At 43.7% G+C, this 14,179-nt stretch overlaps 1 long non-coding RNA gene across 1 annotated transcript; it reads right to left on the bottom strand.

The window, feature by feature from the left end:
* Positions 1 to 6,974: 6,974 nt before the first annotated feature.
* On the bottom strand, positions 6,975 to 10,480 carry LOC120059952. Its single transcript, XR_005478185.1, has 6 exons — positions 10,232 to 10,480; positions 9,279 to 9,441; positions 8,691 to 8,845; positions 7,981 to 8,198; positions 7,525 to 7,687; positions 6,975 to 7,273 (listed from the first exon to the last, which is right to left on the bottom strand). It is a non-coding gene; the product is annotated as an uncharacterized LOC120059952 (long non-coding RNA).
* Between the last annotated feature and the right edge of the window lie 3,699 nt (positions 10,481 to 14,179).

Genomic DNA, 14,179 nt, shown 5'->3' with positions numbered 1-14,179 from the left:
GGGGATTACGGGGAAGGTGGGCAGCGATATGTTATACATAGATAAGATAAAGCTGGTGACGTTCATAGCAGCAGCTATCAATAGCACCGCTAAAGAAGAGTCTAAAACAGAGAGGATTCAGCTAATAGTGAAAGCTGCTGGGAGACATCGGAGTATGACAGGGTTGACATGGGAAGAGGTTCGAGATGACCTCAATCAGCCGAGGGTGGAGTCATGTATTACTGGATCTTAGTTATGGTGGTAGTACTACAATGAAATTCTCAAAGCCTGTTGGCTAATGGGCAGGAGTTCAAGCAGTTCATTGTACAGTAGATGTGCCAGCTAAGCCTGAAGTGATTTGTGTGCAGGAAACATGGCTCCAACCGACTGTGGAGTTTATCATACAGGGATATGTAGGGGTTTGTAGGGACAGAGATGTAGGGGAGGGGGGATGTGCCACTTTCATAATGCAAGGACTTCCTTACAGGATGCTAGGCAAAGGTATTGAACAGGAATATGTGGTGGTGGAGGTGTGGTTGAGAGGAGGGGTGCTAGTGGTAGAGAACTTCTATAATCTGTGTCAGATATTGGACCTGGAAGTGCTGGAGAGGGTGGAGGGCCAGGATAGAAGTAAGGTAATGTGGTGTGGAGATTTTAATGCGCACAACACACTGTGAAGGGGGAAATGGATGGATGGAAATGGCTAAGTGATGGAAAATCTGATAAATTAAAGATCCGGTGTGCCTGAATGATGGCCGAGGGACCAGGATTGATGTAGCCACAGGGAAAGAGTCTGCCTTGGACCTCACTCTGGTATCTAGTGCGATGGCCGAAATCTGTGAGTGGGAGGTATGGGAGGAGTCGACAGTAGGGAGTGATCATTACCCCATAGTATGGACAGTAAGCCGGAGGGAGTAGGAGGTGGGTGTTTGGAAGGGCAAAAGGGGATCCGTTTCAGGAGCTGAGTGAGCAGGTGATGGCTCGGGTGGATATGAGAGGGGATGTGGGTAGTATGAATAACTGGGTGAGAACAGCGTTAGTGGGGGCAGCTACTGAGGCTATACCTAAGAGTTCAGGGAGGAGGACGGGGAAAGCAGTCCCATGGTGGACGGAGGAGTGTGGCGCAATGGTGAGGAGTAGGAACAGGGCACTCAGAGTACTGAAAAGGACGCATAACATCCAACATCTGATGCAGTATAACAAGCTATCGGCCAATAGCTTTAACATCAAATGTATGTAAGATTATGGAATGTATGATTACGGAGAGGCTAACTTACTTCCTGGAGAGGAGGGGGCTAGTATCACCACATCAGAGTGGGTTCAGGAAGGATAGGGGAACTATGGACCCAGTGCTCTGCTTAGACGCCACCTCATTGGAAAGGCTAGATGTCATACACGGGCAAGGACTCAGAATATGTAGTGGAGCGTTTCAGACCTCCCCAGTGTCTACCCTATAGGTGGAGATGGCGGATATGAATTATTGGGTCAACCTTCAGGGACATGGGGTTTCTCATCCTGCGAAAGGGATTTTACAGGCGTGATGGGAACATGAGCGAAGACAGAACACAAACTTTGGGTGGGTGGGTAATACCCAGGCGAAGGAGATGGGACTGTATGGAAGGGAGTTTAGTCCAATGGTAGCTGTACCTGTGAATCCACCATGGCTACTCCCACCTCCAGTAGTTGTCTAGAAGTGTTGGAGAGACTTAAGATAGGGAGGGTGTTGAGCCATTTGATTTGTTTAAGAGATGTCTAGATACTGTGGGTAGTATGAATACCATCAGGATTTTGTGACCATTTACACAGATGGTTCAAAAGATCCAAGGACAGGACGTACTGGGTCAGCATTTGTAGTACAGGAATGTGGGGTGGCAGTCAGGAAACGTATTACAGATCATCTGGCTGTATATACGGCGGAGCTTATGGCCATACTCTTGGCCTTGCAATGGGTGGAGGAAGTCAAGCCAGACAGAGTAGTTATTTGCTCTGATTCATGTGCGTTGTTGATGAGTCTCCAGTCCTTTAGCTCACATAGCAGACAAAACCTGCTTTATGAGGTGCTACAAACCCATTGCAGGATTAGACAGATGGGTATACAGATAAGATTTACTTGGGTCCAAGCCCATGTGGGGGTGGAGGGGAACAAGGCAGTTGATGTACTGGCTAAACAAGCACTTAGTAGTGGGGATGTTGAGGTTGTAGTTTCAATGAGCACGGCAGAGGCAAAAAGCCTGATATGGACAGTGATGGTGCAGAGATGGCAGGAGCAGTGGAATAGAGATACTAAGGGCAGGCATTTATTTCAAGTACAGAGGAAAGTCAAGGAGGGGAGGATGGCAGGAAGGGACAGAAGAGGGAGGCTATTTTTACAAGATTATGGGTGGGACACAGCCAGTTGAATAAGACCTTAAATGTAATAGGAAAGCATCCAATAGGAAAGTGTGATTATTGCCAGGAAACAGATACGGTGGAGCATGTATTGCTACAGTGTGGGGAGTATCAGAGGGAAAGAGAGAGGCTGAGATCTAGTATGAGGGAGAAGGGGATACAGGAAATGAGTTTAAAGAGTATATTGAGTAGAACATCATTAGATATAGTCTCAAATATTTTGATATCTTTTTTAAGAGCAACGGGGGCGGGCAGGTAGGACTTAGTTTCTGTCACACCCTGATCAGTTTCACCTGTCCTCGTTATTGTCTCCACCCCCTCCAGGTGTCGCTTGTTTTCCCCAGTGTATTTATCCCTGTGTTTCCTGTCTCTCTGGGCCAGTTTGTCTTGTAGGTTTCCAAGTCAACCAGCGGTTTTCCTGTTCTCCTGCTTTTTGCATTCTCTTTTTACCAGTCCTCCCGGTTTTGACCCTTGCCTGTTTTCTGGACTTTGTGCCTGCCTGACCATGAGCCTGTCTGCCACTCTGATCTGGTTTTGACCTTCTGCCTGTCCACAACTATTCTCTTGCCTACCCCTTTGGAGTAATAAACATTTTAAGACTCCAACCATCTTCCTCCTGTGTCTTCATCTGGGTCTCGCCTTGTGCCATGATAGTTTCTCCCTGTCTCTGGCCCACACTCCAGTACAGTAGGTGGTGGTAATGCACCATAACGTTGGATGCCAATAAACCCCACTGAAGAGAAGGTCAATGGGCAAATAGGTCGAATCCCAACCGGGACAGATGATCAATGGTGATCGAGGGAAGATGGCGGAAGTGGATGCTGAGTTCGAATTAAGCATCGAGTCAAATAAATTTGGTGAAGATGAATGTTCTGAATGGACAACAGTAGTATTGAAAACTGGAACAAAAAGGAAATTGTCTAAAATTGGAGTAGAGAATACTTGTGTAAATGATCATTTTGATTAATTGTATTTCTGAAGAGCAGAGGAAGATTGCAGTGGGCCTATAAAGAATCCGGACAACAGAAGTTTTGTGTTTTGAACTTCGGAGTAGAACAGCCATCAAAGGAGTCATCTCAGGGGTGATGACGTATGTTCAGGTTGAATACCTGAAGAGAATTCTGGTGTGGTTGGTGCCTGGGGTCTGACCCGCTGGGTGAATGGAGAAAAAAGAAAGTGTGTCGGTCTTGTTGTTTTTTGATAAAGAGCAAATACCTACGTATGTGAGGCTTGGTTATGTAAGATACGCTGTAAGAGTTTGTCCCCAAACCACTGCAGTGTAAGAATTGTAAAGGATTTGGTCATGTTTCAAGTGTGTGATGACGAACAGAGTATATTGAAGAAAGGTATGTAGAATGGATCAGCGTGGCAGATATGTTGTTGCCTACCCTTACAACCTGGGGGCAGCACGTCAAGAAGTCCAGGATCCAGTTGCAGAGGGAGGTGTTTAGTCCCAGGGTCTTTAGCTTCGTGATGAGCTTTGAGGGCACAATAGTGTTGAACGCTGAGCTGTAGTCAATTAACAGCATTCTCATGTAGGTGTTTATTTTGTCCAGGTGGGAAAGGGCAGTGTGGAGTGCTATAAAGATTGCGTCATCTGTGGATCTTTTGGGGCAGTATTCAAATTGGAGTGGGTCTAGGGTTTCCAGGATGATGGTGTTGTTGTGAGCCATGACCAGCCTTTCAAAGCACTTCATGGTTACAAACGTGAGTGCTACAGGTCGGTAGTTATTTAGGCAGGTTACCTTGGCGTTCTTGGGCACAGGGACTATGGTGGTCTGCTAGAAACATGTAGGTATTACAGACTCGGTCAGGGACCGGTTGAAAATGTCAGTGAAGACACTTGCCAGTTGGTCAGCGCATGCTCTGAGTACACGTCCTGGTAATCTGTCTGGTCTTGCGGCCTTGTGAATGTTAACCTTTTTAAAAGGTCTTACTCACATCGGCTACGGAGAGCGTGATCACACAGTCGTCCGCAACAGCTGGTGCTCTCATGCATGCATCAGTGTTGCTTGCCTCGAAGCGCGCATAGAAGTAATTTAGCTCGTCTGGTAGGCTCGTGTCACTAGGTAGCTCGCGGCTGGGCTTCCCTTTGTAGTCCATAATAGTTTGCAAGCCCTGCGACATCTGACAAGCGTCAGAGCTGGTGTAGTAGGATTCAATCTTAGTCCTGTATTGACACTTTGCCTGTTTAATGGTTCATCGGAGGGCATAGCAGGATTTCTTGTAAGCGTCTGTGTAAAGAGTCCCACTCCTTGAAAGCGGCAGCTCTAGCCTTTAGCTCAGTGCGGATGTTGCCTGTAATCCATGGCTTCTGGTTGGAATATGTACGTACGGTCACTGTGGGGGGGACGTCATCAATGCACTTATGATGAAGCCGGTGACTGATGTGGTATACTCCTCAATGCCATCGGATGAATCCCAGGAACATATTCCAGTCAGTGCTAGCAAAACAGTCCTGTAGTTTAGCATCTGCGTCATCTGACCACTTCCATATTGAGCGAGTCACTGGTACTTCCTGCTTTAGTTTTTGCTTGTAAACAGGAATTAGTAGGATATAATTCTGGTCAGATTTCCGAAATGGAGGGCGAGGGAAACTTTGTATGCGTCTCTGTGTGTGGAGTAAAGGTAGTCTAGTTTTTTTCCCTCTGGTTGCACATGTGACATGCTGGTAGAAATTAGGTAAAACGGATTTAAGTTTTCCTTTATTAAAGTCCCCAGCTACGAGGAGCGCCGCCTCTGGATGAGCATTTTCTTGTTTGCTTACGGCCTTATACAGCTCATCGAGTGCGGTGTTAGTTCCAGCATCGGTTTGTGGTGGTAAATAGACAGCCACTAAAAATATATGGTAAATAGTGTGGCCTACAGCTTATTATGAGGTACTCTACCTCAGGCGAGAAAAACCTCAAGACTTCTTTAATTTTAGATTTTGCGCACCAGCTGTTGACAAATAGACACAGACCACCACTCGTCCTCTTACTGGAGGTAGCTGTTCGGTCTTGCCGATGCACGGAAAACCCAGCCAACTATATATTATCCATGTCCATGTTATCCGCCACAAGTCCTTTTGTACTTGAAGTCTGTTCTTAACGCACCACAATTATTTAACCAAATTAAAAGCCCCCCCTAATTTCCTGTCCTAGAGATGAAATGCACGTTTAGGTTACTTATATATATATTCACAAATTGGGTGTGGGAATTTCCAACAGCATGTTAACCTTATCTAGCTAGCTAATGTTATTGGTTGTTGAGGTCTTTTTTACTACACCGTATTCCAAATATTAGCCAGCTGGCTCTATGGCTGGTTCTGGAGCTGGATTTGTCATAAGCATTAGGAAAAACGTTGCCACAGATGGTAACCACTGAAGTGTTTGACTTCACCATCTATTGCTATCGCCAAAGTTTAGCCATCTTCCATAAATTGCAGCTGCGAATCCACCATAGAAATACTTGAATAAGATGGAGCTCTGGTAATACGAATAACTATTGAAAGTCAGCTGATGTGCTTTATTCTACATTGTAATAGACAGTTCAACATTTGGTAGGCTGTTGGCAGGCTTCAGCAAAGCCAAGTTGGTTTCTACTATTATACTATTTAAAACTTATTTTTAAGATACATACCAACAGAGTTCAACAATTCCCAGAGAACTATAAAGTCTGTTTTGGATGTGAAGTTTATGAAATCACCAGGAGAACGTTACTCTTCAACACATACTGAACCTGCTAGACATGAGGCACAAGTACATCCTCAGGAGACACTGATGACGGAACACAAAAAAGACTACTTCTCAAAGTCTGAACCTCGCGCCGCTATCTACAAAACCATGAAAGAGATCAGAAACTAAAAAGGCAAGGGTGGGTTGTGCCGCCTCGGTCTCTGACAACAGAAGATTGACTCCAGTTAATCTCTTTCCAATGACGGAGGAAAACTAGTCTCACGTTGCCAGACATCGCACAGTAATCTCATTCTAGAGAAACCTAGAACGGCTGGGGTCGAGGATAGAGGAACACCACTGCTGAGCTCGAAGAGATCTCAGTCAGTGCAGGCCAAAACCGTACATTCTGCCAAGCAGAGACACAGGCAGGGGCAGTGCACTCTGTGAAGTACAGAGAGAGACAGCAAGGCAGGGGTGTTTTCTATTATGAAACTGAGGCAAATGTCCACTATTGACTGTATCTCTGAAAAGGAGCTGGCCAGCCAACAACAACATGCTATAGAGGAGAGAAGGAGAGACTCAAACAATGTCAGAGGGATAAGCTAATCCAAAAAATAAACACCTTTCTGAAAACACTTGAAGTGAGCAAATGGAGAACAACCCTATGAAAGTAGTATTGCATTCAAGTCAGGTTAAAAAAGCAGTTATATTATTTTGGGGGGGGGGAACCTGATCTTCTCGTCTTGTTTCATGTACACGGTTTCCTAGTAAACTTTGTGAAGTAATTATACACTTTTGAAGGACTGTAAATGTAGACCATTAGGTTTACTCTGAGGTCTATATGGGGTCGCTCAGGGGAATAGTACCACTGCCTTAAGTTAACTGATGCAGTCAAATGAGTCAACACTATGCCAGTTTAGTTTAACAACATACTGTATTATTGTCATTATATTACAAACAGGGTTGTCAGACTAGATTAAAACAACAATATATACAGTACATGTATAGGTATCTGACAATTACTAGCCTAGATAGTGACTGACATAAATTAGTATAAAAACAAATGTAAAATAAACTTCATACATTGACATAAACAACGGTTCAGTCTGGAGTATATTTACAGCATACTGTGTCTTCAGACTAAGCGATACTGCTGGTCTTTTTAATGGTCACTAAGGCTGTGTGTACTGGGGTCTCCAGGAGTAGGGCGTGGTTCTTCTTCCATTGTGGAGAACTGGCCAGCGCGATGTCTACACACACACATCAAATCAAATTTTATTGGTCACATACACATGGTTAGCAGATGTTAATGCGAGTGTGGCGAAATGCTTCACTCGCATCTAGCAAGGTATCAATCATTTTACAGAAGCAACAGGCATGCACATGGCTAAAGATAACATCCTCCAGAAAAGCATAGTACATATTGTCCTGTGTTGCATCAACAACAACCCTTAAAAGGTCATTTAATATTAAGTATCTAGATGGTATTTATGAATTCTACCTTCAGACTATGTTGACCCGGTTGGGCAGGCATCGTGTGTGTGGTCGGCATACTCCAGTGTACACAGTGCAGCCCCGGCTTTCTCTCCTGGTATAGTGAACATCAGCACCAGTATAGTATAGAGAGTATTACTCTCCATCACCTGAACAGAGCTATGAAGCTCCTGGAAGCAGACAGGGAAAAGGGGGAGAAGACTGGTCTGAGCGATGGTGTATACATTTTGTCTATAGGAGCTTTCAGAGCAAGGATCTCAAAATGCCATGAAAAACAAATAGCATGATCTAACATACTGTATACAGCCATTATCACAACAAAAGTTTCTTATACTAGATTATTCAAAGACTATTACACCTCTCTTACATTGAGCAGACAAACGCATATTTTTAGTTCTGCAAAAGACGAATAACATGAATATTCTATTTCAGATATCAATGTGGATGGCTGGTACTCTGATACCTTGATGAGGTGCAGCTGCTGCTTGCGGCCAACGTAGGCATTGAGATATTGGCTGAGGGTATACAGGAAAGCCCTGACGTCTGTCTGCATGTTGCTCTGCTTGACCAGCCTCTCCATGGGGATGAATGGAGGGATGTTGTGGCGACAAATTCTCAGATTAGACAACAGGTTCATCTCCAGGTTATATGTCTCAAGGTAGACGCCTATATCATACCCACCTGAGAAAGACAACGAAGGCAAAAGAGGTGTGGATAGATGGTTGGTGATAATGTCTAAACCAGTGATTCCCAACCCTTTTCAATTACCGTACCACCAACTGAATTTTGCAAGGCCTGGAGTAGCCTGAAGTACCCCCTCGTGTACATTTTACCAGTAGGCCTATGGTAACGAGTCGTTTGTTGTCACTGGCTATATCGTAAAAATTCATGAAAACAAAAATGCTTTTTTGGTCTTAATTTAAGGGTAGGCATAAGGTTAGCAGTGTGGTTAAGGTTAGGTTTAATTTTGATTTTTGAAGATAAATTGTACAAATAAGCAGGGTTTAGTGACCATAATCATGACTCTGTGGCTGTGATAACTAGTGACGACCTAAGTCTTAAGTACACCCCTGTGGATAGGCCAAGTTGGGAACCAATGGTCTAAACTAAAGAAGCGATATACAACACACACACACACAAATAGATTGTTGATCAAGTTTGGATTATAGGTACCGATAAGGTGGTGACCATGAAGCAGGTCCTGCAGTTGTGTGTCTGGCCATCAACAGCAGAAGTCGTGAGTTCTCTGAGCCATCCTCCAGGTCATCCTCATCCCTCTCACATGGAACACCTGTTTTGTCCAGTAGAGTTCTCAGCTTCTGGAGGGACTAGAAAGAAATACATAATGTTGAACTACTGTAAGAGCTCTAAGCAGCAGCCTACAACCACACATTGACTTCTCAGATACATCTGCTGCACCCTCTATGTTAACCTTGGTTTTAAGTAGCATCAAACAGGTTTGCAAAATTTTAAACATTCTTTAACACCTCCACATAATAGTATGTTTAAAGGACGTCACACTGCTTTCTTAGCGACTACCGCTTCCCCCGATTCAGTTCATACCGAGGGTCGAATTCAGGACCTCTGCCTCGCAAACACACGTGACCGCCCTCCTGAAGCGTCAAGTGGGGACACTTCAGTCTGCGGAGTGAGTTTCACAGATGCCCATCTGCTATATAAGCATCCATTGATTCAGACCACAACTGATAGGTAATGTGACATCCGTATAATTGATCTCAGAAAATGAACTAGCTAACTTACTTAGTGTATTTGCTTTTATTTAAACTTTTAACTGGTCTTTTAGTGAGGAGTTCCTGTAGTGTTGCATTCAGCTCTTCCTCGCGACTAATCTGCCGGAATTCCTGCTGCTTCACTGCCAAGTTGTTAGCTTCCATTTCCAATATGTTCAAGTACCCCAAAACATCTGTGGAAATAAAAGATTTGGATAATACATTTTATACCATGGCATTGTTGAATACTCGTTTCTGATTGGTTTGAAGGGCATTCTAGCGCATGCATTATTTCCCTATAAACGCACAGTATATCTGCAAGTAGAATTCAATGGCTATAGTGCTTACATGTTCTATGTTTGAGCTGCTTTTGAAAGCAAAAGTCAAATTAAAAACATTATTGGCATTGCTAAATTCGATTTTAATAATAGCAAGTGTGTTCGTAAATTCATCAGTTATTCTGCGCTCTGCCACACTCGTATGAGTGCTCTGAAATCGGAATAGATAGCCAGAGTGAATTTACGAACACACCCCTAGTAAACTTGCTAACTAGCTACTTCAGTGGATGTTGAATACATTTCTAGTGGTACATTTGTTAAATTATGGCCATGGTATAAAAGGGATAATCAACTCGGCGCTCTATGCGTTCTCTGGAAAATAATACAACTCTGTGGAAGGGTATGCTGCGTTCAAAACTGAGAACAGGTCGTAAGGCCGAAGCTCTAGAAAGAACACCGAGTTGGATGACCATATCGATTTTTCCCAGTCGGAGTTTGTTTTTTCAGAGTTTCCAGTTGTTTTAAACGCACTGAATAATTCCCAGTTGTTTTTAACGAGGCATATAATAACGTTTTTATAACAAACTAGGAAGATAAATGACGCACATTTGACACAACTGTATTCAAACATGAAAACTGTATAAACTATTGATAATGCACACGCAGTTATGTTAGCTTCCTGGTTTGGCTAGCTAGCTAACGTTACCTTTTCACGGCTCGTCCATTGTGTCCGCCGTGTGAGATAAGACGTTAGCTAGCTATGGTAACGTTAGTTTTTTATTTTTTATTCAGCCATTGTTGGATATGCGTAAGCGAATGGCAATATAAAAAACACAAATTAAGTGCATTAGCGATATCTAACGCTAACACATTAATGCGCCTTGGATAATTTCAATTTGGCGGCTAGATTTCCACCACCCGGAAGAAAATCTAAACAAAGCTAAATTGAGTACCAACAAAAAAAAATGTATAACTAAACCAAGATAGACAACAGCCTGTCTCTTCCAATGTGGGCAGAACAAGCAAGGAGGCGGGCAGAGCCAACAACGAGCTAGCGCGATCCTATTGGCGCGTTCAAGCATCATCTGCATATTTCCGTGAGGGAACGCCTTTTCTGTTAAGTGCGCGTGTGCAATAAGACAATTCGCCTTTGCAGTCCTAAACGCGATTTTTTTTTTTTACATTTCAAAGGGTAAAGTATACAAACCGTAGTTCACTCTGTTCATAACATATTGTAGTTTGTGGAATAGAAAACTGTATTGAGATCAAATGTTTAATCGATGAGAAAATGTGCAGAATGTAGACCAAAATCCATTTCGTTCCATCTTCTCCCACTGCCCGCCAGTGGGGTTCCTCTCACTACCATATTTGGTATTGAGTGGAAACGCCAGGCGGATGCTTCACATTTATACATCCATTGAAATATCTGCCTCGTTGTTCTATCTGTGGTACCACCGAATATTTAACACAGAATCAGTGCGTTCGACTACCCATACTAACATAGTGTATACTACATACTTAATGAGTATATACTACATACTATTAGTTAATTTTAGTATATTGTAAACGAGCGGTATCGTTTCAGTTGAGCGTACTAGTGCCTGTCTACTGAAAGTTGATGCTGTTTTTATGCAATCTCTTACTAGCTTGTTAGCATAACATATTACTAGCTACACATTTTACGATGTCTGGTGCCTTTGTAAATTCAGTCTGGAGTGCCAGAGTCAGATTGTCAGGTCATAAATTCAGAGAGCTTTGCTCTTGGATGCTCTGGCCGAGGAGTAGGGTTGCAGGTAACCTAGTGGTTAGAGCGTTGGGCCGGTAACCATAAAGGTTGCTAGATCGAGTCCCCGAGCTGACAAGGTAAAAATGTGTAATTCTTCCCCTGAGCAAGGCAATTAACCCACTGTTCAGGGGCTGTCATTGTAAATAAGAATTTGTTCTTAACTGACTTGCCTAAAAGGTTAAATAAAGGTTAAATACAATCCAGTGGTCAAGCACCCAAGCTAACGTTGGCTAGCTACTTCCAGACACAAATGAGAGAACACCTCATTCTGACCATTTTTCTTGCCCTAGCAGAGCTGGTTAGGCTGTGTTCATGTTATCCATTGCGTTGATGACTGTAACTGTGCTGCTGGCAACAATTTAACTATGCTTTTTTTGCCAACGTTTACTGACACTGGCCATATTCAACAGGTGTTGAGCGTTCATAAATTCATCAGTTATTCTGCGCTCTGGCACTCAGAAGAGAGTGCTCTGAAATTGAAGTAGAAAGCCAGAATTAACAATGTCCATATTCAGACCCTTTGCTGTGAAACTCAAAATTGAGCTCAGGTGTATCCTGTTTCCATTGATCATTCTTGAGATGTTTAAATAACTTGATTTGAGTCAAACTATGGTAAATTCAATTGATTGGACATGATTTGGAAAGGTACACACCTGTCTATATAAGGTCCCACAGTTGACAGTGTATGTCAGAGCAAAAACCAAGCCATGAGGTTAAAGGAATTGTCTGTAGAGCTCCGAGACAGGATTGTGTCGAAGCACAGATAAGGGGAAGAGTACCAAAGCATTTCTGCAGCATTGAAAGTCTTCAAGAACACAGTGGCCTCCATCATTTTTAAATGGAAGAAGTTTGTAACCCTCAAGACTCTTCCTAGAGCTAGCCGCCCAGCCAAACTGAGCAATCGGGGGAGAAGGCCCCTGGTCAGGGAGGTGACCAATAACCTGATGGTCACTCTGACAGAGCTCCAGTGTTCCTCTGGAGATGGGAGAACCTTCCAGAATGACAACCATCTCTGCAGCACTCCACCAATCAGGTCTTTCTGGTAATGTGGCCAGATGGAAGCCACTCCTCAGTAAAAGGCACATGATAGCTCGCTTGGAGTTTGCCTAAAGACTCGCAGACCATGAGAAATAAGATTCTCTGGTCTGATGAAACCAAGATTGAACTCTTTGGCATGAATGCCAAGATTCACGTCTGGAGGAAACCTGGCACCATCCCTACAGTGAAGCGTGTTGGTGGCAGCATCATGCTGTGGGGATGGTTTTCAGCGGCAGGAACTGGGACACTAGTCAGGATTGAGGCAAAGATGAATGGAGCAAAGTACAGAAAGTTTCTTGATGAAAATCTGCTCCAGAGTGCTGAGGACCTCAGACAATGACCCTAAGCACACAGCTAAGACAATGCAGGAGTGGCTTCGGGACAAGTCTCTGAATGTCCTTGAGTGGCCCAGCCAGAGCCTGGACTTGAACCCAATCAAACATCTCTGGAGAAACCCATCCAACCTGACAGAGCTTGAGAGGATCTGCAGAGAAGAATGGGAGAAACTCCCCAAATACAGGTGTACCAAGTTTGTAGCATCATATCCAAGAAGAGTTGAGGCTGTAATTGCTGCCAAAGCTGCTTCAACAAAGTACTGAGTAAAGGGACTGAATACTTATGTAAATGTAATGTTTCCATATTTTTTAAACTAAATTTGCAAACATTTCGCAACCTGGTTTTGCTTTGTCATTATGGGGTAGTGTGTGTGTGTGTGTGTGTGTAGATTGATGAGGGGAAAAGGCTGTAACACAACAAAATATGGAAAAAGTCAAGGGGTATATACAGTTGAAGTCGGAAGTTTACATACAGCTTAGCCAAATACATTTAAACTCAGTTTTCCACAATTCCAAACATTTAATCCTAGTAAAAATTCTCTGTCTTAGGTAGGTTAGGATCACCACTGTATTTTAAGAATGTGAAATGTCAGAATAATAGTAGAGAGAGTGATTTATTTAATTTTTTATTTCTTTCATCACATTCCCAGTGGGTCAGAAGTTTACATATGTAACAGTATAACTTTAGACCGTCCCCTCGCACCGACCCGGGCGCGAACCAGGGACCCTCTGCACACATCAACAACAGTCACCCACGAAGCGTCGTTACCCATCGCTCCACAAAAGCCGCGGCCCTTGCAGAGCAAGGGGCAACACTACTAATAGGTTTCAGAGCAAGTGACGTAACTAATTGAAACGCTACTAGCGCGTACCCGCTAACTAGCTAGCCATTTCACATCCGTTACACTCACCCCCCTTTCAACCTCCTCCTTTTCCGCAGCAACCAGTGATCCGGGTCAACAGCATCAATGTAACAGTATAACTTTAGACCGTCCCCTCGCGCGAACCAGGGACCCTCTGCACACATCAACAACAGTCACCCCATCGCTCCACAAAAGCCGCGGCCCTTGCAGAGCAAGGGGCAACACTAGTAATAGGTTTCAGAGCAAGTGACGTAACTGACTGAAACGCTACTAGCGCGTACCCGCTAACTAGCTAGCCATTTCACATCCGTTACACATACACTCAATTAGTATTTGGTAGCATTGCCTTTAAATTGTTTAACTTGGGTCAAACGTTTCGGGTAGCCTTCCACAAGCTTCCCACAATAAGTTGGGTAAATTTTGGGCCATTCCTCCTGACAGTGCTGGTGTAACTGAGTCAGGTTTGTAGGCTTCCTTGCTCCCACACGCCTTTTCAGTTCTTCCCACAAATGTTCTATAGGATTGAGGTCAGGGCTTTGTGATGGGCACTCCAATACCTTGACTTTGTTGTCCTTAAGCCATTTTGCCACAACTTTGGAAGAATGCTTGGGGTCATTGTCCATTTGGAAGAC

This window comes from Salvelinus namaycush, chromosome 15 (assembly GCF_016432855.1).
Source record: "Salvelinus namaycush isolate Seneca chromosome 15, SaNama_1.0, whole genome shotgun sequence".
NCBI classification, from domain to species: Eukaryota; Metazoa; Chordata; class Actinopteri; order Salmoniformes; family Salmonidae; genus Salvelinus; species Salvelinus namaycush.
The sequence above is the reverse complement of the archived record's forward strand: the minus strand, read 5'-3'. Positions and strand labels throughout refer to the sequence as shown.